Here is a 24,393-nt window from a genome sequence, read left to right as displayed (position 1 = left end):
CCCCATTCTAAAATTTATTTATTGGTGTGTATTTTTCTTTTTGTAAATCTGCCAAAGAATAAAATTAAATAAAATTGGGATTATGGGATTTTCTAAGGACAGTGGAGGGTGTGTGTCCTGTGTCCTGTTGGTGTAAGTGGTGTTGGCCCTTCTCATATGTAGCATAATCCTGCTGCTGCTGCTGCTGCTGTGTTGGACAATTATTTCCGATTACTAATTTTCAAGGAGTCTGTGTCCTTTACGTTCACACTGATAGTCCCATTTTAACATTAGCAAAGATGAACATTTATTTTGTTACTTTCCCCAACAATTGGGTTATTTCAACATAATAGTACACACACACACACACACACACACACACACACACACGTAGATGGGCAGAAAATTTCCCACAGATAGCTTACAAAAATACCTTTATTAATAATGATGGCAAATGACATCTTCAGACCAATTATTCTTGCCCCATGCAGCAACCTTCACCAGCTGCTTTTGAAACAGCTAACATACCATTCCTTGTTTATGTAGATTTGACCTGTCTCATAATAATTAGCAGGTATTTCCATAAAAAAAGCAGAAGAGTGCCCTTATGTTCGCTGTCATCATAGCATTGCAGCAGGTGTTCTAATGCAAATATTTAGGATTAAAATGCCAGTGCTGTAATTGAATAGTCTCTGTTAAATGAATCAGAGCTTTCGACTAGCCTGAGTGCTGGGATCGCTAAGCACTGTGGCTTGATAGCAGTGTAGCTTGCAGTGGTTATACATCATGGCTACATATACTGTGGACATTGGTTGATACAATGGTGGCCGTTGAGGAAGGTTGTTGTGCAGTGATGGGTTTTAATCTGGCATTTCACATGGTTTTATTTCTATGGATCATGGCATCAGTGCAGCTGGCACAAGTTGAAACTAAAATGTACCCTTCATGAAAAGCTCCTCTCTCAGATGTGTCTTGGAAAGAACAGCTAACATCCTGACCTTAATTGTTGCAGAAAATATCAGAGCACTAATCTTTATATTTCCCAGAAATATCTCGTTATCACCCTGCTGTATGCAGGAACCGGCCTTCACACAGTCAATGGAATTCTCTTGTAAAGTAAATTTACGACTCAGGAACTGTAAAGATAAAGATGTGGTCTTCCCAAAATTAAGGTTGTGTCCTCTGCACTTCAAACTTATCTCGCAAAACCCAGTAGTACACTAGAGAGAGCAAACAACAGTTCAAAGGACTTGATGTTGTGCTATTTACTCACCAAGGAAGCCCCCTGCCCTCTCTATAGCCGTTAGCTAGAGTCAAACTATACTTAAACCCATGGTTTTCAATGGTTTGTTAGCTCACCGCTCAACAGGACCCCTTCTTTACCTCTCAGTGATCTCAGGGATCAAGCCTCTTAGGCTTCACTGGACTACAGACCAAGAAACGGTGTGAGGTTGTGTTGCTGGCATAGGATTTGAAGGGGGGAGCTTAACTCTTGCAGAAGGCACAGAGCTCAGCTCCTTGACTTTGTGCTCCTCTATTTTCCCTCTCTTGTAGTGTGAATACTGTGGCACATTGCTGTATTCCCTTTTTCTAGGCTTTGGGTAGTTAGGAACTTTTTAACTCTTATACCTTTTTTATTACAATGGTGTTGTATGTACTGAATGATTATTTGCTGCCTGTATATCAAGAGAGTTTGTTGGATCTATACACATGTGGGCTCAGATGTTTGCCTCATAACCGTTGGGAATTCCTTGCTGTCATCTTGGGGTGGTGAGGAGAACACAGACCCTTACCCAGCAACTATCAGGGAATGACGGTGGTAAAGGCAGTGTCATCCAGCTGTGTGATTGCAGATTGGATATATGATGTATCAGCCCCTGTTTGCTAATTAATTCATTGGATGCCAACAAAATTTGCAGCTGATTCAAAATTTTGTGTATTTACATAGCTTCACAAAGCACAGGATCAGAAAATGTTAGCAACAAACAAAACACAGAAACACTGAACTTATCCAGTGTTCCAGACTGTATTTTGATTTTCTTGGCTGGCTGGTGCTTTCACCTCCAGGAACAGAGAACAAAGACAGAGGAAGGCATCGTGCTTGAGTGTGTACAGTTTGTCTCTTTACACGGAGTCCCCCTCCCTCCAGAACTTGACCACCTCTTTTCACTCTGAATTGGAATCCTTCAAAGGTTGTTTCTTCATAGAAAAGGAACTACAATCCAGCTTTATATGCATCTGTTTTAAGGTCAGAGGTGATTCTTCCTCCCATCACATTTTTACAAGTGGCTTGCGCAGATATTGCAGCCTTCCAACAACATTATGAGTGGCCATTATATCACATTTTATTGTTTCCATGCAATAAGCCTGTTTTCTCTTTTTGCAATGCATCAATTTTTCCAAGGCCAGTTCAATACATTTTGCTGCTTGAGACAGCTGGATTAACAGCTGGATTTAATTTCAATATGTTGTGTTCTCCACTATGCCTGAAATTTGGATTGCATTTATATCCCCCCCTTTTCTCCAAGGAGCTCAAGGTAGCATACATGGTTCTCCCTGCCTTCTCAAAATAATCCACACAACTCTGTCAGGTAGGTTAGGCTGAGAGGCGGTGGCTAGCCCAAGATCACCCAGTAAGCTTCATGACCAAATGGGGAATTTGACCCCTGGTTTCCTGGGTCCTAGTCTTGACACTCACCACCCCACAGCACTGATTCTTATTTAGGGGACAGAGGAAAGACACCTGGTCCCTGTTTCCGGACCTCTAGTATCTGCAGTATCAGGCAGCTGTTTCTCTCTGTTTAATGTTTGGGCTAGCCCTTTACTAGAAAGGGCCTGAATGAGCTTTTCCTCTTTAGCTCATGCTGTGGAGCCCAGAGGCACAGAAGTATGCAAGCAGGATTTCCTAACTTAGCTTTGCTCCACTTAAAGAAGCCCAGCATGCTCACCTTCCCTAAAGGCCGTTCTTGCCACACAGGCTGCTAGAAATAGTTTATGTCTTGTGCCTTTCTAACATGTTCTTCTGATTCCATTGTTTAGCTTCTTTTCCTAAATTTGGGGATCACTCCAGGATCTAGATCTAGAGGTTTTACTATAGATAGTACGGATGTACACTGTGGCTATCATCAGCATGGGTGTCTAACACAGCTGTCCCTGATGACTATAGATAAAAGAACCTGTATTCCCCTCCTCTGTCAATTGCTCTGCAACAGCAGTGCCTCTTGTATAATATGTCCCTAGCAGCTAGAACATGGCTTTAGCATGCAGATCTAGGCTGACTAACCTCTACTGGTTGTTGGGCTCAGCTCCTATCAGGCCCAGCCAGCATGGCCAATGGTCAAGGTTGATGGGAGTTGATTTAGAGCAGGGGTCAACAAACTTTTTCAGCAGGGGGCCAGTCCACTGTCCCTCAGACCTTGTGGGGAGCTGGACTATATTTTGAAAAATAATAATGAATGAATTCCTATGCCCCACAAATAACCCAGAGATGCATTTTAAATAAAAGGACACATTCTACTCATGTAAAAACACGCTGATTTCCGGACCATCCACGGGCCGGATTTAGAAGGTGATTTGGCCGGATCCAAGCCCCGGGCCTTAGTTTGCCTACCCATGATCTAGAGTGATCTACAAAAATCTCAAACTCTGACATAAGTGATGGATAGAACCAGGGCCCTCTTTAGCATATGTGCCACTGGGGTGCAAAGATCTGTCCAGTGTCCCCAAATTTAGTTTAGCCCCCCAATTTACTTTTATTATGCTTATGCCAGACACCATGCTTATGCCTTATCTCTTGTTTATGAAAGAAGGGAGGAAAAAGAAACAAACTTTTTTATTTGCTCATTTATTTACAGTACACTTATACTTAAGTATACACCACCACCACACTTAAAGTTACAAGTATTGTTTAGGAACCTACTTAGGAGAAACATCAGTCGTGTCAAAGGTGCCGCTGACCCTGCTGCCGCATAACACAATACGTAACATAATATTTTGATGTAAGAGTTAATTTTGCGTGCACAGTGCTGTTGAGAATGACAAGTCCCATTGTTGAGTCTGACAAGCGCCGCCATTGTGAATGATGTCACAAGTGTCTTTGGTAAATGAGCGCACAAAGTCGAAAGTCCTTTAGTGAAACAGGTATACATTTCGGTAATACCTAGGTATATATGTATTTTGTTTTTCTAGCTTGATCAAAATTATTAGTTATTTCATAACAGGTAGATAGTTAAGAGCTTAGGCGGCTTCAGTGGCGGGCGCCTGGTGCTCCCCAGAATTCGGTGCCTGGGTGCCCTGCACCCCTTTCACCCCTGGGTAAAGGCGGCCCTGGATAGAACTATACCAGGGATAGGGAAGTTCAGGTTTTGGAGCCCCTCTGACTAATTCTTGGGACTCTCCCAAAACCACATCCCATTGCCAGCTAAACCCCCCCCCCCCATCTCAGGTCACACCCCTCATCAGTCCCTCATCAGTCCTTCTTGGGTGTCTTTCACCTGGCTAGAAAGCATCCTTGAGCTCTGATAATGCCTCTTGCTGCATAGATAGGGACATTTGAGTGTGGGTAGAAGCAAGATTGAGAGAGAGATGTTTATGGGTAGAATGACGCCTACTGGAAAAAGGTAGAACTAACATTTGTGGTTCTACTCATGTCATACCTCTCAACTGTCCTGATAAAATTGGAACATTGTTTTTGTGTGTGCACAACATGCATTTTTGGGTGCCAGGATCTTGCATTGCAATCTTGCCCCCCCTCAAAAAAGCACTTTTTGTGGGCCTTCTCCTGCGGGACCCAAAACACACTTTTTAGGCACTGGGGGAGCACGGGCACAAAAAGGTACTTCTTTGGGAGTTGCGATCTCACACATGCCATGTGATTCGTGTGGAAACACAGCCCTGGAAGACACGCATCCTGGTTTTTCACTTCAGTGTTTTGGAAAGTATGTCATGTTGGGTCTGCCCACCAACTGGCATTTGGCCTCTAGTAGGGAACAGGTCCCTCAGGCTGAAAAAGATTCCCCAATTCTGGGCTAGATTAAAGGGCTTCTGAGTATTATTATTTTTCCAGAGTCAGCTCCAGATCTGAGGTGTCCTTAGCAATGAGCCTTCTGGTGGGGTTCTCTCCTCTATTGGTAGGCCTCAGAGGGGGCAACCACCATTTTCATGCCCTAGAATTCTCCATTGGGAGAACAGTGGTATTTAGACCCAGCCACCAGGTGATTCCTGGACTGTGTGGCAGAACAATGGATCACAGGAAGCTGCCTTATGTCAAGTCCATTGATCTCATTATTGTCTACCAAGACTGGGAGCGGCTTTCTGGGTTTTCAGGCAGGGATCTCTCCCAGCCCTGCCTGAAGATGTGGAGGATTGAACCTGGAGCCTCCTGCATGCACACAGATGCTCTACCACTGAGCTATGGCCCTTCAGCTAATGCCAGGTGTTGATGCTGGCCCCAGTTCATTTGAAAGACTGGATCTATTGATCATGAAGACATTTTTGTGAAATGGTTTTCCTTCCATGCTATGTCATGTCTGAGAACAGATGTCTTTTTATGCCACAGACAATGGATAGGAGTGTCTATTCCAGCAGCCTGCACGTTTCCAATACGGAACATTAGCTCCCAAAATGATTTCAGAAGTCTGAAGCTGCTGGCTGTCGATAGAGAAACATCCATGAGTGGTAATGATTTAAAAGGCTGTCTTATGAGAATTTTTTTGTGATTCAACATTAGGCTTTTTTTTAAAAGAAGAGGAAGACGAAGAAGAAGGATGTTTATAATGATGATAGGAAACCTTCACTAAGAAAATCTGCAGGTAACTCAAAGGAGATAAGACAAATAAGTAAGAAAGTGTGCATAGTTTGACTGCAGAAAAGTCAAAAGGTCCTGAGTATAATATATTAGAAAATAGCTAAATGTGGGGTTGCATTTCTGAGACAAACATTATGTGCCAAATTAGCTGCCTCGGGAAAAGCAGCAGTTTGGAAAAGGATATTGGAGTACGTTGGTGGCAAGTTAATAATAGGCATATTAAAAGGAGACTTTCTGGATACCAAGGTCCAGGTTTGGGGCAAGTACTCTATGGTGAGAAAACCCCAGCAGAGATTTAAAATCACAAAACATGCAGCAAAGTAAAGTGTGGAAATATGCCCTTGTGAGTTCCAAAATTTTGCTCTCTCCCAGCATAGGAAAAGGTAATATTTGGTTAGTTAAAAATTGGTTTACTTACAAACTCTCAAAAGGTTAGGTTCATACATCAATCAGAAAGGTTGCATAGCCAGTAAAACTTAGTTTAGTTTCAAAGTGGTCAAAGTTTCTAAATTGTTGGTATTATTGGAGCAAACAGCTCAGACCTCCTCACACATTTAGCTTCCTCAGTAGACTGGAGGTTGAATAATAGGCTTGATTAGCTTCCTCCCAAGGTGAAGGGGAGTGACCTAGCTAAGCCTGGCAGGACAGCTTACTCTGTGGTATTAACCCCTTCATGCATTAATTAGAATCAAGCATGTTGATTATATGAAGCTGGTTATCCCACAGAGTACAGTAATTGTATTTAGCTGTTTCAACAGAAGCATATCAGTGCGTCACCCAGTGCTCTGATCAAAAGAACCAGACATAAAGGGAAAATATTGATGAAAGGCAAATGGGAATGGAGTTATGCGTAACCTATTTCCTTGAATACCGTAATTTCTAGCATATTAGTTTTAGCAGTGCCCATATGTTGACTATAGGTAAGGTATGGGCCACATATAAACATATGGGTGATGTGGAATATACCGGTACCTCAACTTTCTTATCTCTCTCTCTCTCTCTCTCTCTCTCTCTCTCTCTCTCTCTCTCTCTCTCTCTCTTTTAAAAAAGAGAAACCAGAAACAGCTATCAAAGATGAGAATCAGTCCCCCAATTTTAGTCAAATGCCCTAACCCTCCATTGCACCATACAGTTCAGTTTTTAGAAGAAGTGTTCAGATCTATATGTATATTTTTCTCTTCTTGAAACTTCTTCATTAAGTTACCAGTGCTTACATACTATCTTTTTAGTATATGCATTATAGATAGATGCTCCAGTTTTACAAAGACTGCCAAGTTAACAGCCTTCAATTAGTCAAAAAGATAGTCCTCCTCTAATCACAAACTCAGCAGGCAATTGAATCAAAGGATTTAAAATCTATTTCAGCAATGCCTCCCAGATAACAGCATTGATCTGGATTGTCCCCTTTCACATTTTCTTGTCTGGCAAAGTAAAGTTTAATAGAACCCGAGATGCAGGATGGCGGCTGTACTGCAGAATATATGTAATTAAATGTCTTTCAGAGACACAGGCTTAAGCAGATCCAACATAGGTAAAGGTAATAGGTTCTGTTAAATTATTGAATGTAAATGATGTGCAGGGGCAGGCTGAACAACTGATTCCATCCAGTTTGGGTCCCTGGTACTCAATCATACATCCATTCCACACAGCTCCATCTGTTGTGCGACATTGCTTTTCAATCCATCCCATTCTATCCCGTCCCATCTTTCCCGTCCCATCATGCACCTTTTGTACACATTTTGTGTGTACTTCTTATGTAGAATGCACACTTGTCAATGCTTTCACCAGTAAAATTTGCATTATGTATACATCTTTTATGCAAGATGTGATGGTATTTTTGAGCTAACCTTTTGCATGCTGAAAATGCATTGCAAAACTGGGAGAAGGGAATAATCTGAATGGGAGTTGTGTTCTGATCCACAAGCAAGTTCAGGAGCATCGCGTCAGGTCAATCTGCTGTAAAAAAAAATGGGCCAAACAAACCAAACTTCCTCCTCTCCCTGCTAGTACGGGTGTATGTAACATAAACACCAATCTACTTGATTTCTCATCTACCTAAAGGAGGGAATCCAAGTTGAAATAGCAGATGGGACTTAATGTGTTCATTAGTACAATATTGATTTGTACTAAGATGCCATAACAAACAAGTAAGTGCTTTCAACTCAGAGCTACTCCTTTAATAATCAGCCACTACCCCTGTGTCTTCCCTGCCTTTGAAGCTGGAAGAGCTTCAGAGCTAAGGAATTTCCTGAGAGCAGTAGAGAGGTAACACTTCTTAGTCCTGCTGGTCACTCCCAGCCACACTCAATGCTTGTATTCCCAATCATCTTTCCTTAAACATATATACAATCATGGGGTTGTAACCTGAGGGTGGACACCTGAATAGTGCTGCACTGAATGTGCTTTCACCTGTGATATGCAAGAGACCTGCCTATTCCCATTGTGTATAGCTGCAGTAGTGCTGCATTTTTCAATATTCTCGGATCAATAAGGATCAAATGTTAAAGAACAGTTTCACAGCACACACCTAGACACATTTACTGGGAGTAAGTCCTGTTGAAAACAGTGGGAATTACTTTCAAGTAAACATATAAGCCATGATGCTGTAATTCACTTGCTTTTATGGCATTTCCTAAATTCTGTGCTACTTGTACTATAAATAGGTATCACACACACAATGGAGAAAAGCTAAAATGAGTTCTAGAAAGTCTCTCTCTCTCTCTCTCTCTCTCTCTCTCTCTCTCGTGTTCATTTGCTTTATTTTCTCCTCTTTAATCAGTTTCATTCAATCACCCATCACTGTGAAGAGAATAAACCAGTTAACACCAGAGCAGTCACTATAACTATGTATGCACTAGTGTCTTAAAATGCAGTGAGGCCATTTCCCTTTGCTGTGTTTCAGGTCACATTTGCACATTGTTGAACACACTAGAGAGGAGGTGGGGGTGTGTGCTTGCACATGACCTGCTTGGTTTCCCTTGGCCCTGTAACCTCAGCAACTCCTGTTCATGAAGCTATCATCTGCACATGTGCTGTAATCTGCACAGACACAACAATCTCAAGTATACACACCTCAGCTCACCTGTGAAGTGAATTTGGCTTCAGTTTAATTGAGGCAGGCTTGAGGAGAAATGCCTCAAAGAAACTACAGGCAAGTACTGCATTGGGGTAGCATTGTGTATGCACTGATTCAAAACCCAGCGGTGGGAGCACACTAGAGCCAGAATAAATGGTAATGTGTACACAGCCTATGATTACATATAACCCAGACTCTATAATCAGTAAAACAGGTCTTTCAGAACGGACAGTAATGGAATTCATAAAGCAGACCCAAACTTTGGCCCATTTCCCATCCATTTGATACTCGCACAACAGCAACGTCCCTCCCTCCGGCATTATTCCTTTCTCTTTTTAGCTGCTAGCAACAGTCTACAAATGCTGAGTAAAAGCTATTTAATCAGATCATTTTTTTGCCGTGTGCTGTATTATAAATGAAAACAAATCTAACTATCACAATTTTGACTGGGATACAGAGACAGGTGGATTACTGAGGTGCAAAACTTATGAAGTGATTCCTTATCTTGTTCCCTGTAGCACTACTTAAGCATTTACAGATAATGATAATGATAATAATAATAATAATAATAATAATAATAATAATAATATATTATTTATACCCCGCCGATCCAAGGTTTCCAACAATACAATAGTTCTTCAGCCATTAAAAGCTTCTGCTCGGGGGTTGCATAACTAGTTAGCATGCCAGAGTCTCATTCATTATTGGAATTAACCAGACAAATTGCTCCACCAACTAAGAACGGCCATGCACCAACACCCACAGAATTGAGAAAGAGCTATCAATCTGTTATTGCCAGCACTAGAACTGGACACTATCCCTCTCCCCTTGTCCAGGCACAGCAGGGGTTCCACTATGGTGGAGGTGCCCCCATCCCAGGGGAGTCTGATGGAGAAGATCTGATACACCATCCAGCTAACAGCAGCAGTGTGTTACTTTTTCACTTTTAGTTTAGTTTATTAATCAAAGAAACAAGTCACATTGAGTTAAATGGGGAAGTGTGTATGGGACATGAAAGTCTCAAGGAAATGAAAAATAAATCAAGCTATAAAAAGGTAAAGGTAAAAGTAAAGGACCCCTGACAGCTAAGTCCTGTCACGAATGACTCTGGGGTTGCGGTGCTCATCTCATTTTACTGGCCAAGGGAGCCAACATTTGTCCACAGACAGTTTTTCTGGGTCATGTGGCCAGCATGATGAAAACCACTTCTGGTGAAACCAGAACAGCACACAGAAACACACCTACTGTATCAAGCAAAATAGTTGGCTATAGACTTGGCTTAAATTGTGCAGCTGTTTAAACTTTTCATTCTGAAAAGTTGTGTTCTGAAGAGGTGGCAAATAGCTATGCACCTATAATATCCTACCACTTTTGAAATGGGGGGAAAACCCACACATTTTGGATTATGAAATTTATAATTGAAAAACCTTGTTCCCTTGCAACCACAATTTTTTCAGAAAGAGCTACCAGCTTCTTACGCTCATCTTGACTGGTCTGATTGCAATCTTTTCTATTTGTGTTATGAATTATACTGTAGTGTCAAAACAGAATATAGTCTAATTTTTCACACTATTTTTATCGTACTTCTGTCCAGATCCTCATCCAAGGAGCTCCGGGAAGCTAACATGGGCCTTTTTGCTTTTTTGTGTGTTATTATGGTATTTCACAGCACCCTCTCACAGAACTTGGGATCATCCGGTCAAACTGATTGACACTAGTCTTGGTAGGACACACAAAAAAGAAGATGCTTTTTTTTATATACAACACATAATTAATTTACAGAATTACATGCTACAAGATGTGACTACGTCTTAGGTAGCTTTAAAATGTCTAGACCAATTTATGGAGGACAGGACTATTGATGGGGCTTCACTGCACTATCATTGCTGCTAAGCCACCCTTCTAAAACTCTGATAGATTTTTTTAATCCATTTTTTAGATATGTTTCAAGAAGAGTCCTTTGGGATCAGGCCAAAGGCCCAACAAATGCACCACCCTGTTTTCACAATGGCCAGGCAGATGCCCATGGCAAGCTTGCAAGCAGGTGCTCAGTGAAGCAGCATTCTCTTCCTTGTGCTTGCCAGAAACTGGTATTCAGACATATGTTGCCTCTGACAGTGGAGGCAGTACATAGGCATCATGGCTGCTTTTTGATGACTGTGAGACTCTTATTTCCATGGAAAATTGTTGACTAATAGCAGTGATGTCACTTGCAAGATTTTGGGACCTAGAACACTTGAATAAGGATTTACAAATATTTCTGTACTGCGTGTTAATGGTAAATCTCCAAGTTAAGTGTTACTGATTGATTTTTTTTTATTTACATTCGAAAAAGGTGCTAATTATGTATTTCCTGTGGAGCCAATTAAAGGTGCTACATACATTTAGTCATATCCCCAGACAGTGCCAGCCCTGAATTTCAAAAAGTGTGTGCAATTTGCCTTTAGTGATAGCAGTGCTGGATATGGGGCGGTGCAGGCAGTCCCCTCCTCCCAGTGTGCTGAGTCAAGGGGGCACATTTTGAGAGCATGTGCAGAATAGAAGGTGAGATTGGGGAGGGCACCAACTTTTGTCCTCGCTCAGGGCATTTTATTACCAAAGTCCACCCCTGGTGACGGCATTGTTCAGCTCTCCTTATTCTATTATTCATAATCAATCCAGAGGGCATTTTACTATGGCCCTTCTCTTTACAGCAAAGCAGGATACTAAAAATTGTATTGTCAGCTGGGGGTCGGATGCAGAGGGCAGTCTTCTTTCTCCTCTCTGCTCTGTGTCCAGCCTTGCCTTTCTGGGCTTTCGAGAAAGGAATTCTCTATGTCCTCCACCTTCTGGGCTCTGAAACAGTTGGCTGGAGGACTGACAGCCACCCCACCCCTCTCCCTTATTTTGCGAGACACCCGAGCTCCTCAGAATGGAAGAAGCACCCACGTTGTGCAGGCAACAGAGTGACCTCTTACCTTGCCACTTCTTCCCTTTGCTGTGGGTGAATTGTTGATGCTGTCAGGCAGGCACTGTTCTTCTCAGGGCATAGTGTGTACAGGGCTGACTTCCATGGCCTTGGCATGCTGTGGGAATGCTGCTGCCAAGCAGATGCCTGGCAAATTGCCATTGCTTGCTTCTTCTGGGGGGAAAAATGACAATGGAACAAATTAAGAAGGAAGCCTATTCTGCTCATTTTAACTTGCCCCTGTGCAGTGACTTTGACTGTGCAGTGACCATAGTGGTGGACTTGGGTACTAATAGCACCCTGTGCAAGACCAAAATTCCACCACCTCCCAGCTCTTGTGCTGCAACCAAGGCACCGACTTTAGCAAGGAGGCACTGCCTTCTCAAAGGCGGGTAAGAAAAACGCTAGGGAAGAAGACAGGAGAGCCTCATGCCTCCTTTTGAAAGCCCAGCACCTTGGCTCAGTGCCCAGTGTGTTTGCACCACTCTCCCAGCCCTAAATCCACCCCCACAATGCATCAGTTATACAGCTTGTATTATTTTATCTCAATTCTGTATTCAGTCAAATAACATAATTAACAGATTTTCTTTTCAATATTCTTTATTTTGTTTTCAGATGGTTGATATATTAACCAGCAGCAATCCTATCACTTAGGATGGCTAACAACACTTAAAAGGAACAAAAGGGGCAGAGCACAGATTTATTTTTCAAAACATTTCAAATATCTCTTCCCTTTCATCCCTGCATTTAGTACTTTCCTTTCTTCCCTGAAAAGCCAATTCTGTTTTTTCAAATATGTGTGTGTGTCTATGTGTGTTGTGTACACACTGAATGTTAAATTAAAAGTAGACTATAGCTGTTTCATGACAGTGATTAAAAGTCCATTACAGTGCAAAAGTCCTTTAAAGTTAGACTTTAAATATTATCCGGGGCTGGACATTCTAAGCTACCAGTTCTGGCAGTAGATGCAGCAGGGTCGAGTGGTCGCAAGTTGTTGGAAGACAGAAAACCCGATTGCCATTTCCTCTGATTAAGTGATAAAATGTGGGTTTATCTAGAGAAAGTGACAGAAGGGGAAAAAATGGTCAGACATGAACCTGGAAATCATAGACCTGTTCCTAGAAACTCAACACAAAAAGAAGTATAGATCAGACGTCTTGCGAGGACACTTTTATTTTCAGAACCTGCTGAAGACATTCTTATTTAGACAGACCTACCCAGATGTTTAGAAAGTATGCATGAGTTTTAATTTCTTTTAGCCTGTTCTATTGTGGTTTTCACTTTCAGTATGTTTTAAATTATGGTTGCAAAGTTTTAGTGATACCTTTCTTGTTTTATCTTTTTTGTAAACCACTTTGAGCCTTTCCCCCCACAATCAAGTGGTATATAAATTTTATGAAATGAATGAATAAATGAAACGCTATAGCCAAGATGGCTAGTGGCTGTGGAATGATGAAATAAAGAGAAATGCTTCTAGCCTGTAACACTATAGTCAATGACATTAGTTAGTAGCAAGTTCATGACTCACACAATAAAGTGCTATCATGTAACATAACATTTGGAATTAATAACCACAAGAGGTGGTAATAGCCTTTAGCTCCTGTGGCTTTTAAAAGGTTAGAGAAATTCATAACACAGAGTCATATCAAGCGACAGCTATGTGACCTCTATATTCAGACATATTATCCCTTTGATTACACTGGTCAACAACAAATTTGTTGTCTGCATTTTTTCAGTTGATTTAGGACGAATCTGATGCGCTGAATCCAAAAATCACATTGGTTTTGCTCAATCAGGTCAAGTTTTTGAGCTATGGCCACATGTCATTTTTTTTGCGTTTTTGTTCCAATGTACCCTTGTGTGGAGGGGACGCGGGTGGCGCTGTGGGCTAAAGCCTCAGCGCCTAGGGCTTGCCGATCGAAAGGTCGGCGGTTCGAATCCCCGCGGCGGGGTGCGCTCCCGCTGCTCGGTCCCAGCGCCTGCCAACCTAGCAGTTCGAAAGCACCCCCGGGTGCAAGTAGATAAATAGGTACCGCTTACCAGCGGGAAGGTAAACGGCGTTCCGTGTGCTGCGCTGGCTCACCAGATGCAGCTTTGTCACGCTGGCCACGTGACCCGGAAGTGTCTCCGGACAGCGCTGGCCCCCGGCCAATAGATGTGAGATGGGCGCACAAACCCCAGAGTCTGTCAAGACTGGCCCGTTCGGGCAGGGGTACCTTTACCTTTACCTTTACCCTTGTGTGGAGCATTTTAGAAGAAGTTGGTGGGGGTAAAATGCCATGCCGAATAATTGTTTTGATTGGAAATTATTATTTTAATGACAAGAAGTATTTAGGTCCGATAGTTCTGGGTGATTATGTCAAAAAGGGATCAGTTTGAAGTCATAAAACCTCGAAATCTTCCATAAATTGGTGCGGCAAAGCATAAAGTTATTTTGGTATTAACCTTGGTGACCAGGATAAAGCTTGGGCACCACACATGGTGTGCAAGGCATGCACCGAGACTCTACGTGGGTGGACCAATGGCAAGAGGAGTCTGAACTTTGGAATTCCCATGGTTTGGAGGGAGCCTCTGGTGGACAGAGACAGAATATTCTTCCCACCGCTGCACATCAAGCTCGGCTTAATCAAGCAGTTCACCTAGGCTCTGGACAAGGATGGTGACTGCTTCACTTACTTGTGCCAGGCTTTTCCAGGATTGACCATGGAGAAGTTGAAAGCTGTGTATCTGAAGAAGTGTGCATGCACACGAAAGCTCATACCAAGAACGTACTTAGTTGGTCTTTAAGGTGCTACTGGAAGGAATTTTTTTATTTTGACAAAAAATGTAATTGATTTTGTCACAAGATCTGTGTCAGGGAACTGACATCAGAGCAGAGGGGGGAGGCGAGGCTTCCAGATTCTGCAGGAGAGGGAACGAGTAAGGGTAGAGAGAGAACGTCATCTGGGGAAGGAAGTCCAGGTGACACCAGGAAGAAGGGAGAGGCAGAGAGCATCTCGGAGGTGAGGCTCCGAGACTCTTCCAGTGAAGTCAGTGAGGAGGGTGGAGGACCACCACTAGGCACGCCCACTCTGTGCAGAAGGCTTCCGCGCAGAGAGGCGAGGCGAAGGTTGTCCGTTAAGGAATTCTTATGCTGGAGGAAATTTAGGAGACGCCCACTCACGGATTCTTCGAGCGACTGAGCGGCAGCACCCAAGCTGCTCAGTCAGGGAAAGACACAACCGCCCCTAAGCAGTTTGGAACAGCTAGAGGTTTACACACAAGCAACCCCAATTCCCGTGACAATCTGATTTTTTTCAAATCAACATAACACAAAAACCTGACCTGATGGAGAGAAAGGGATGCCATTTCCTGATTCAGCAGTGCAAAAATACACTAAATCAGTTGTAGAAATCTAGACAACATTCAAAAAGAAAAAAATTGTTGCCCAGTGTTATTCGAGTTTGGGGGAAAGTATCAAGAGATGTCAATCTCTGCTTTGCTTTGTTTATGAGCTTCCCAAGTGCCATGTGGTTGGCCAGTGATGATGGAAGAAAGCTGATGAACTAGATCACATCTTACAGTGGAAAATTTCGCATGCTTACTCAGAAACAAGCCCTGCTATGTTCGGTGGGGTTTACTCTTAGGTAAATGTGTATAGGATTGCAGTCTTTGTCTGATCCAGCATAGACAATTCTTATGTTCCTATTGAGTCAATTAAGGTCCAGCAGCCATGTGTGACCCAGTAGTTGCTATTTTCAATTTACTATGACATTTTCCTGGGGAAAAAAATTAATTACTGGAAATCATTTTTAACCATGTTCTAGAGATGAATTGCAGAATGCAGAATTTCTACTGAGCAACTTAAAAATGGGAATTTGTAATGGAAGCGCCAACATGACATTAACTACAACTGTACAAGTTGCAGTAATGAAGGGTTTGATAATGTGCCCGATAATGACTTAACTATTTTTTTTTTGTTTGCAGCAGGAATAAGAGTGAGACTCATTTAACTCCTGTAACCATACATTACCACACACATTTATTCAGCTGTTAAAGTTCACTTACAATTGTGTTAGCCTTCTGCAATAAAGTATGTTTCTATTCCAAGGTTATAATGGACTTGCTAATGGGGTATTGACTACAGTTTCTTATCATCCATCTTCCGATGGCAAGGTGTTCATTACTGTTCACTTAATAATTCCCAGTTTTCTTCACATCCACATAAAATTGCTTTTATTATGAATCCATTCAAGTCTCACTCCCCAGTAGTCACAGCAGCAGTCAGTGTTTAATGAAGTTGGGTTTCAGTGTATCGCTCAAAACAGTAATTTCACATGCTTCCAAGCTCCGAGGCTGTGTTTTCTTCCCCTTTTGCTTTTGACAAACATGTGCACATAATGATGCCTTTAAAACAGGGTGAAATTTGTGCACTGTCATTTCGGTTGATGTGGAAGTTAAACATAAAACTGACTTTGTAAAAGGGTTTGTCACAGGCTTGCTGTGCTAACCGCACTGTGTAGGCGGAGGGACGGAGTAGGTCTTCAGACGCTTTAAGCATGGGTATCACTGGCAATTACCCAGGGTTAGCAATAAACAGAGTGTTTATCTGAGAAATGGTGAAAACAAACACACCATTTCCAGTTGGACAATTTCTTTACAAAATATACAATAAAATGAAATATGAGATGAATGTGATTACAACTAGTAATCTCCTAAACCAATTCCTCCCCACTGAAATCCATCCTCTTCTTCTTCTAAACTATTAATTTACAAAATCCCCATACAGAAAGATTTGCATCCCCAGAGCCATAAATGTCTGGGACCCAAGTCCCTGTATCTGTTGCCTGAGGCATCTGCCTCACTCTGTCTAACATTAGAGCCAGCTCTGATTGTAGTCATTCAGGTTTTAATTTTTTTTGGTCTATTTATATTTTATTAGGATTAGGATTATTTACTGATTTGTATACTGGTTTTAAACTGTAAGTAGTGTGCAAATTAGTTTTGCACTTTTGTACAGTGTCCTGAAATCTCTTGATGAAGGGCAATTGACAAATAAAAAATAAAAAACGAAGTGAGATTACTCTTAACCTTACAATAATTGGGACACATTGTCCCACTGTTTTCCCTTTAGATTAACAACATTAAAAATATGCTTTAGCGGAGGTACCCTTGATTTTAATAGGAGAACATTTAAACAGGTGCCTAATTCCTCCATTAAAATAAATGGGGCCTAGAACGTCATTTACTTTGGCTGGGTCATGCCCAACCATTGCAAAATAATTAGATAGGTGTGCACACATTAGAGGAAAGGGAGGGGAAGTTTCAACATCATTATTCTATAAACTTTAAAGGATACACACGGGTCATAGAATCATAGAGTTGGAATAGACCACAAGGGCCATCGAGTCCAACCCCCTGCCAAGCAGGAAACACCATCAGAGCACTCCTGACATATGGTTGTCAAGCCTCTGCTTAAAGACCTCCAAAGTAGGAGACTCCACCACACTCCTTGGCAGCAAATTCCACTGTTGAACAGCTCTTACTGTCAGGAAGTTCTTCCTAATGTTTAGGTGGAATCTTCTTTCTTGTAGTTTGGATCCATTGCTCTGTGTCCGCTTCTCTGGAGCAGCAGAAAACAACCTTTCTCCCTCCTCTATATGACATCCTTTTATATATTTGAACATGGCTATCATATCACCCCTTCATCTCCTCTTCTCCAGGCTAAACATGCCCAGCTCCCTTAGCCGTTCCTCATAAGGCATCGTTTCCAGGCCTTTGACCATTTTGGTTGCCCTCCTCTGGACACGTTCCAGTTTGTCAGTGTCCTTCTTGAACTGTGGTGCCCAGAACTGGACACAGTACTCCAGGTGAGGTCTGACCAGAGCAGAATACAGTGGCACTATTACTTCCCTTGATCTAGATGCTATACTCCTATTGATGCAGCCCAGAATTGCATTGGCTTTTTTAGCTGCTGCGTCACACTGTTGGCTCATGTCAAGTTTGTGGTCAACCAAGACTCCTAGATCCTTTTCACATGTACTGCTCTCAAGCCAGGTGTCACCCATCTTGTATTTGTGCCTCTCATTTTTTTTTGCCCAAGTGCAATACTTTACATTTCTCCCTGTTAAAGTTCATCTTGTTTGTTTTGGCCCAGTTCTCTAATCTGTCAAGGTCGTTTTGAAGTGTGATCCTGTCCTCTGGGGTGTTAGCCACCCCTCCCAGTTTGGTGTCATCTGCAAATTTGATCAGGATGCCCTTGAGTCCATCATCCAAGTCGTTGATAAAGATGTTGAACCCCACTAGTGGCACCCTGTGGCACCCCACTAGTCACTCTTCTCCAGGATGAAGAGGAACCATTGATGAGCACCCTTTGGGTTCGGTCAGTCAGCCAGTTACAAATCCACTGAGTGGTAGCATAGTCAAGACCGCATTTTACAAGCTTCTTTACAAAAATATCATGGGGCACCTTGTCAAATGCCTTGCTTGAAATCAAGGTAGGCTACATCCATTGCATTCCCTTCATCTACCAGGCTTGTAATTCTGTCAAAAAACGAGATCAGGTTAGTCTGACATGACTTATTTTTCAGAAATCCATGCTGACTATTGGTGATCACAGCATTCCTTTCTAGGTGCTCACAGACTGTTTGCTTAATGATCTGCTCCAGAATCTTCCCTGGTATTGATGTCAGACTGACTGGGCGATAATTATTTGGGTTCTCTCTTTCCCCCTTTTTGAAAATAGGGACAACATTTGCCCTCCTCCAGTCTTCCGGGACTTTGCCTGTTCTCCAGGAATTCTCAAAGATGACTGCCAGTGGTTCTGAGATCACATCTGCCAGTTCTTTTAATACTCTTGGATGCAGTTCGTCTGGCCCTGGAGACTTGAATACATCTAAACTAGCCAAGTATTCTTGTACTATCTCCTTAGTTATTCTGGGCTGTGTTTCCTCTGCTGAATCATTTGCTCCAAATTCTTCAGGTCGGGCATTGTTTTCTTTATCGGAGAAGACTGGGGCAAAGAAGGCATTGAGGAGTTCAGCCCTTTCTGTGTCCCCTGTTTGCATTTCACCATCTTCTCCTCTGAGTGACCCCACTGTTTCTTTGTTCTTCCTTTTGCTACGGACATACCCATAAAAGCCTTTTTTGTTGCTTTTAACCTCTCTAGCAAGCCTGAGTTCATTCTGTGCTTTAGCTTTTCTGACTTTGTGTCTACATGTGCTGGCTATTTGTTTGAATTCCTCTTTGGTGGTTTCCCCCCTTTTCCATTTTTTGTACACATCCTTTTTTAATCTTAACTCAGTTAAAAGTTCTTTAGATAGCCACCCTGGCTTCTTTAGGCACCTTCCATGTTTCCGTCTCATTGGTATTGCCTGAAGTTGTGCTTTTACTATCTCCCTCTTAACTAACTCCCAGCCATCATGAACTCCCTTTCCCTTTAGTATTACTGTCCATGGGCTCTCACCCAGCACTTCCCTAAGTTTTATGAAGTCGGCTTTCTTAAAGTCAAGAAATTGAGTCCTAGTATGCTTTCCGCTGTATAGTAAACTTCAGAAGAGCATGATCACTCGCGCCTAATGATGCTTCCACTTCTACCCCACTAACCAGGTCATCAACATTGGTTAGGACCAGATCTAAAATGGCTGTTCCTTTTGTTGCTTCTCCCACTTTCTGGACAATGAAGTTGTCTGCAAGGCCAGTGAGGAATCTGTTTGACCTTATGCTCTTGGCTGAGTTTGACATCCAACAAATATCCGGGTAATTGAAGTCCCCCATTACTACTATCTCCCTTCCTTTTGCATGCTTGGCCATCTGTTCCAGGAAGGCATCATCTATGTCCTCCGTTTGGCTTGAGGATCTATAGTAAACTCCCACAATGAGGTCTCTGTTATTCTTCTCTCCCTTAATTTTGACCCAAATGCTCTCACTTTGGCTTTGAGGTTCTAAATCTTGGATCTCTTCACAGGTATACACATCCCTGACATATAACGCCACTCCTCCTCCTTTCTTGTCTGGTCTGTTTCTCTGAAATAGATTGTATCCCTCCATTATTACATTCCAATTGTGGGACTTATCCCACCAGGTTTCAGTGATGCCTATTATGTCATATTTAGTTTGCTGTACCAAGAGCTCAAGCTCATCTTGTTTATTTCCCATGCTTTGCGCATTAGACATTGAAGTCCATTAATCATTCCCCTGTGTCTCTTATTTAAGGATTTTTTCCTCCCACCACTAGGTCTGCGTGCTGTTTGCTCCATTTGGTCTATGACATTTGGATGATCATCTTCATCAATTGATAGACTCCTACCTTCAGGAGCACTGTCTCCCTCCCCCACATTAGTCAGTTTAAAGCCCTCCTGATGAGGTTTCTGAGATTTCTGGCAAAAACATTCCTCCCAACCGTTGTGAGGTGCAGCCCATCGCTTGCCAGAAGTCCATCTTCAAGAAACTGCAGTCCATGATCTAAGAATCCAAACCGTTCCTGTTTACACCATTTGCGAAGCCAGCTGTTCACTTCCACTATTTTCCCCTCACGTCGTTCAACTGGGAGGACAGATGAGATGACAATTTGTGCATTTAATTGCTTCAATTTCCTGCCCAGAGTCTTGTAGTCTCTTTTGATCTTCTGGAGGCTTTTGCTTGCAGTGTCATTGGTTCCCACATGAACCAAGAGGAAGGGGTATTTGTCAGTGGGTTTTATGATTCCTTGCAGTCGTTCAGTTACATCTTGGATCTTAGCCCCGGGGAGACAGCACACCTCCCGAGACATCTTGTCAGGCCCACAGATCACTGCTTCTGTTCCCCTCAGAAGGGAATCCCCTATCACCACTACACGCCTCCTCTTAGGTTTGGTCGGGGTTCTTCCGTGAGCTGTCCATTCCAAGGTCGCCTGCACATTCCCTGAGGACTGACTTTGCTGCTTGTCTTCATATACCTGATCGACTGTAATGAGGGAGAGATCCTCAAATGGAGTCTGTTCTTCGTCTTCCATGCTAGGGGAGAGGACTTCAAAGCGATTGTGTATTTCTAAACAATCAGAGCGAACCCTGGCCCTCCTACTTCTTTGAGTCACATTTCTCCATATATCTGGCACCTGTGTTGGTGAACTAGCCTCCTTCTCAGGGGTGTCCCCTATCTCCTCCTTGGTGGAGACGGTATTCTTTGTTGCTTCCAAGAAGAGCTCCAGCTCTCTAATTCTTTGGAGTGTATCTACACGTTCCTCCAGTTGCTGGACTTTGTCTTCTAAGAGGGCAATCAACATACAATTGCTGCAGGTAAAGCTGCCTGCAACCTTTGGCAAGATGGCAAACATTGCGCAGGAACCGCAGGCGACTGCAGCTGTTCCCTCACCCTCCATCTTGAGAACGTGTCGTTGGGGGTGGCTACAGTGGTCCTCCATCTTAAAAAGCGTGAAGACAGGACAAATAACCCCCCCAAAAAACCCTAGGTCTCTCCCAAGAAACGTTTGAGACTAGCTCCCCTAAATCTAAAAGAGGGATCAAACTGCACACGCCGCTGCCCTGCAAGCTCTGATAAGCTCTTCCCACAGCTAATCACCTGACTCAACAGAAACCCTGCCCCCTCTGACCTTTGCACAGGGAGAGCAGCTAATCAGCCACAAAGAAACACACCACAAGAAAACTCTTTTGTTCCTTCTTCAGCTGCTGCCCTGCAAGCTCTCCCAAGGGTCTTTGGGACAGTGTAACAAGCTAAAATACAAAGTAGGAAACAGTCAACCTGCTACTCCCAAAGCTTCTTTCACAGATTTCCTATAGTGTATACTATGTCCAAAAATGTAATCCTGTACAACTAACATAGATCAAAACTGGGATGTGTTTGATCACTGTTTTGCCAGTGGCAGACCAAGACTCTGCTTTGAAATGCAGAGTTTGCTGTACTACAAAGCAATATTATCTAAAACCTTAACACTGTTCCACTACACGTAGTATCTTTCTAAGTTTAATATAACTGTTTCACATCTATAATACAAGTTTGCAGAAAAGTTCAGTTCTTTATTTTAATGGAGCAGCTATAGATTTGAATTGTTAATTATGGGCCATATGGTTTGGTACATTCACACAGGGCAGAGGGATGATCAGATGACCAGATTTGAAGAGAAGAGCCAGGAGGTAGCTGTCGAGGAGGAAAGTAAGCTATAAAGTCAGCTCCCATGCCATATGCCAGTTTAGGCATATCGTAATGACATGAGGGCAGCAGGTAGGGAAACCATCTCTGTGTGAATACAGAAGCAGGGTTAGGCTCTGGTCAGCGATTCTGTGCCGCTCGTTCTTTTGAGCACCAAAATTATAATGTAAAAGAAATTTCAAGTCAATACTAGGAATGGAAGTTTCTGAAAATTTTTGTTTGCTTGTATTCTCTTTTTTTCAGTTTCAATTTAGTACTCCACATTTCTGCAAAAAATAAAAATAAAATAAATCTTCATGAAATATTTCTCCTAAGCAGCACATTTTGTATGCAGTTTAGAGTAATGCACACGTTTTTTGCAAGCAATTTTTCCTAATATTATTCACTTTTGGATTTCCCCCTACTAATATATTCATTTTTATGCACACGTTTCCCCAATGTATGCATTTTTGTAAACATTGGTTGGAGAACTGCATTGCAAAATTTGAATAAGTGCAAGTTTTGAAGAAGGGCTATGGTTTGGTTCTCATTGTATAAAGTTTGATATACTGCCGGAGACATCTGGTAGTATATAACAGTTGACATGCAATGTCAACTGTCACTAGTGTTAACTGAAAGCTATATTCAGTGGTATATATTACAGGGATACATGCCTGTCAAAGAACTTTTACATGCCTTAAAGATTCCTGAGACTTGCTCTGCTGTGCCTGCTTAGTTCACACAAAGCCTTCCAATGGCCTGTTGCGATTTGACAGTTGCTTGGATATCCAGTGTTTTTCCCCTGTGAGAGAATAATCTTCTGAAGAAGATTGGTGTTCGTGGAAAGATTTCTTCTGGTCAAGGAAAGATACCTTCTGTGAATAGAACTCTCCTTCTGTCCCATCTCTCCCTCCCCCTCAGTAGCAAGTTTGTCCTAAAACACTCCCAATATTCTCTTGCTGCCGCACATTGCATAGGAACATCAGCAGATATTTGATATGTGATGGCCTGTTTCATCTTACAGCATTTGATAGATAGCTTGCAATTATATCTAGTATCTAATGACACTTGACAGATTACATTAAATAGTAATTTGTATTTGACACTTGATAGCTAAAATTTGCCTTTCCTGGTCTTTGGGTCTCCAAGAGGTCCTTGGCCATGTCATTGGTTGATTTTCTGCAGTCTTATTGGTTTGGAGGCTGGGACCCAAACCAATGGCTTCAAGTTACAAGAAAGGAGATTCCAACTAAACACCAGGAAGAACTTTCTGATGTTAAGAGGTGTTTGACAGTGGAACGGACTCCATTTGAAGGTGGAGGGCTCTCCTTCCTTGTAGGCTTTCAAGCTGAGCTTGGATGGCCATCTATTATGGATGCTTTAGTTGAGATTCCTGCATTGCAGAAGGTTGGAGTAGATGACCCACGGGGTCTCTTCCAGTTATACAATTCTATTGTTCTATGATATGGTAGTGTGATTTGTTTCTGCTGATGTTGTACTGTTGAGTGTATTGGGACAGGGGGTTAATTACATTTGTTAACTCCATATTTTCATTTTATGTTTTCTTTGATATATATATTTGTATGAAGAGTGGTATGGAGAGTAAATAATCAGAAAGCATTTGGATTTGAAGCTTGTGAAATAAAAAACAACAACCAAGATGTGCTAAGAAGTTTAATTCATTCAGATTTTGAATTGAAGCTTGACAAGCAAATAGTGTTTGCAGTTTGCTCTGTAAATTTGGAAAATTCACTAAATTTTGACTTTTAACTTTTGCTGTAGTTGGGTTGCTTTCAATATCTTTAATTCAGTGGTATAGAATTTGCCTCCTGATAAAGAGATGCAACAAAGACCTAGAGATGGACAAAGACATTTAATTTCCTGTGACTAAAAAATCATTAAGTGGTAAAATAATAAACCAAACAATGAAAGAGTTGCTGCCTTTTAGTGGTTATAATCTGCTGCCTGAGTTGCCCCTGCTGGTAGTTTTAAAGGAGATAAAATGACATTTCAGAAATCAGTTTCTCAATCTATCTTTCAAGGTATGAAGATGCATTCGGAGCAGCCTGAAAAATGATTTGAAATATTGTTGAGTGATAAATTGACAGCAAAATGTGCTGTCTTTTCTACTGTGTTCTGCAGTAGACCTGTCATAAAAGAGTTTAAAGTTTTGTTTGTTTGTTTGTTTGTTTTGCTTTAATGCCCAAGAATGTGATTAACTGGAGGTGAGCAATGGTTTACCTTCCTTTGGCACACAGGGGGATATCTACCTGATACATTTCAAGCAACAAGGAAAGAAGAACAATATAAAACTGACATGTATTAACTCCCATAGAAAGCAGTGTGCCTGTGTTAGAAGAAATAACACCTTCAGTTGCAATTATTTTTTGCAATGGGGAGAAGAGTATACAGGTTCTGAACTATAACATGCCATAAAAACATTATATTGCTGCAATTGGGGGAAATAAATAATGCATGTCA

General features: G+C 42.0%; 1 long non-coding RNA gene across 1 annotated transcript in view; it reads left to right on the top strand.

Annotated features, from left to right (window-relative positions):
• The window catches only part of LOC308595184, a 198,338-nt gene that overhangs the window by 148,675 nt on the left and 25,270 nt on the right, over positions 1–24,393 (top strand). The window contains exon 11 of the long non-coding RNA XR_014011881.1: positions 21,871–22,005. This is a non-coding gene — a long non-coding RNA (uncharacterized lncRNA). The remainder of the gene's footprint in view (positions 1–21,870; positions 22,006–24,393) is intronic.

The sequence above is a fragment of the Podarcis bocagei genome (genome assembly GCF_964188305.1).
Source record: "Podarcis bocagei genome assembly, chromosome: 9".
Lineage (NCBI taxonomy): Eukaryota > Metazoa > Chordata > Lepidosauria > Squamata > Lacertidae > Podarcis > Podarcis bocagei.
This window is presented reverse-complemented; position numbering and strand designations above follow the sequence as displayed.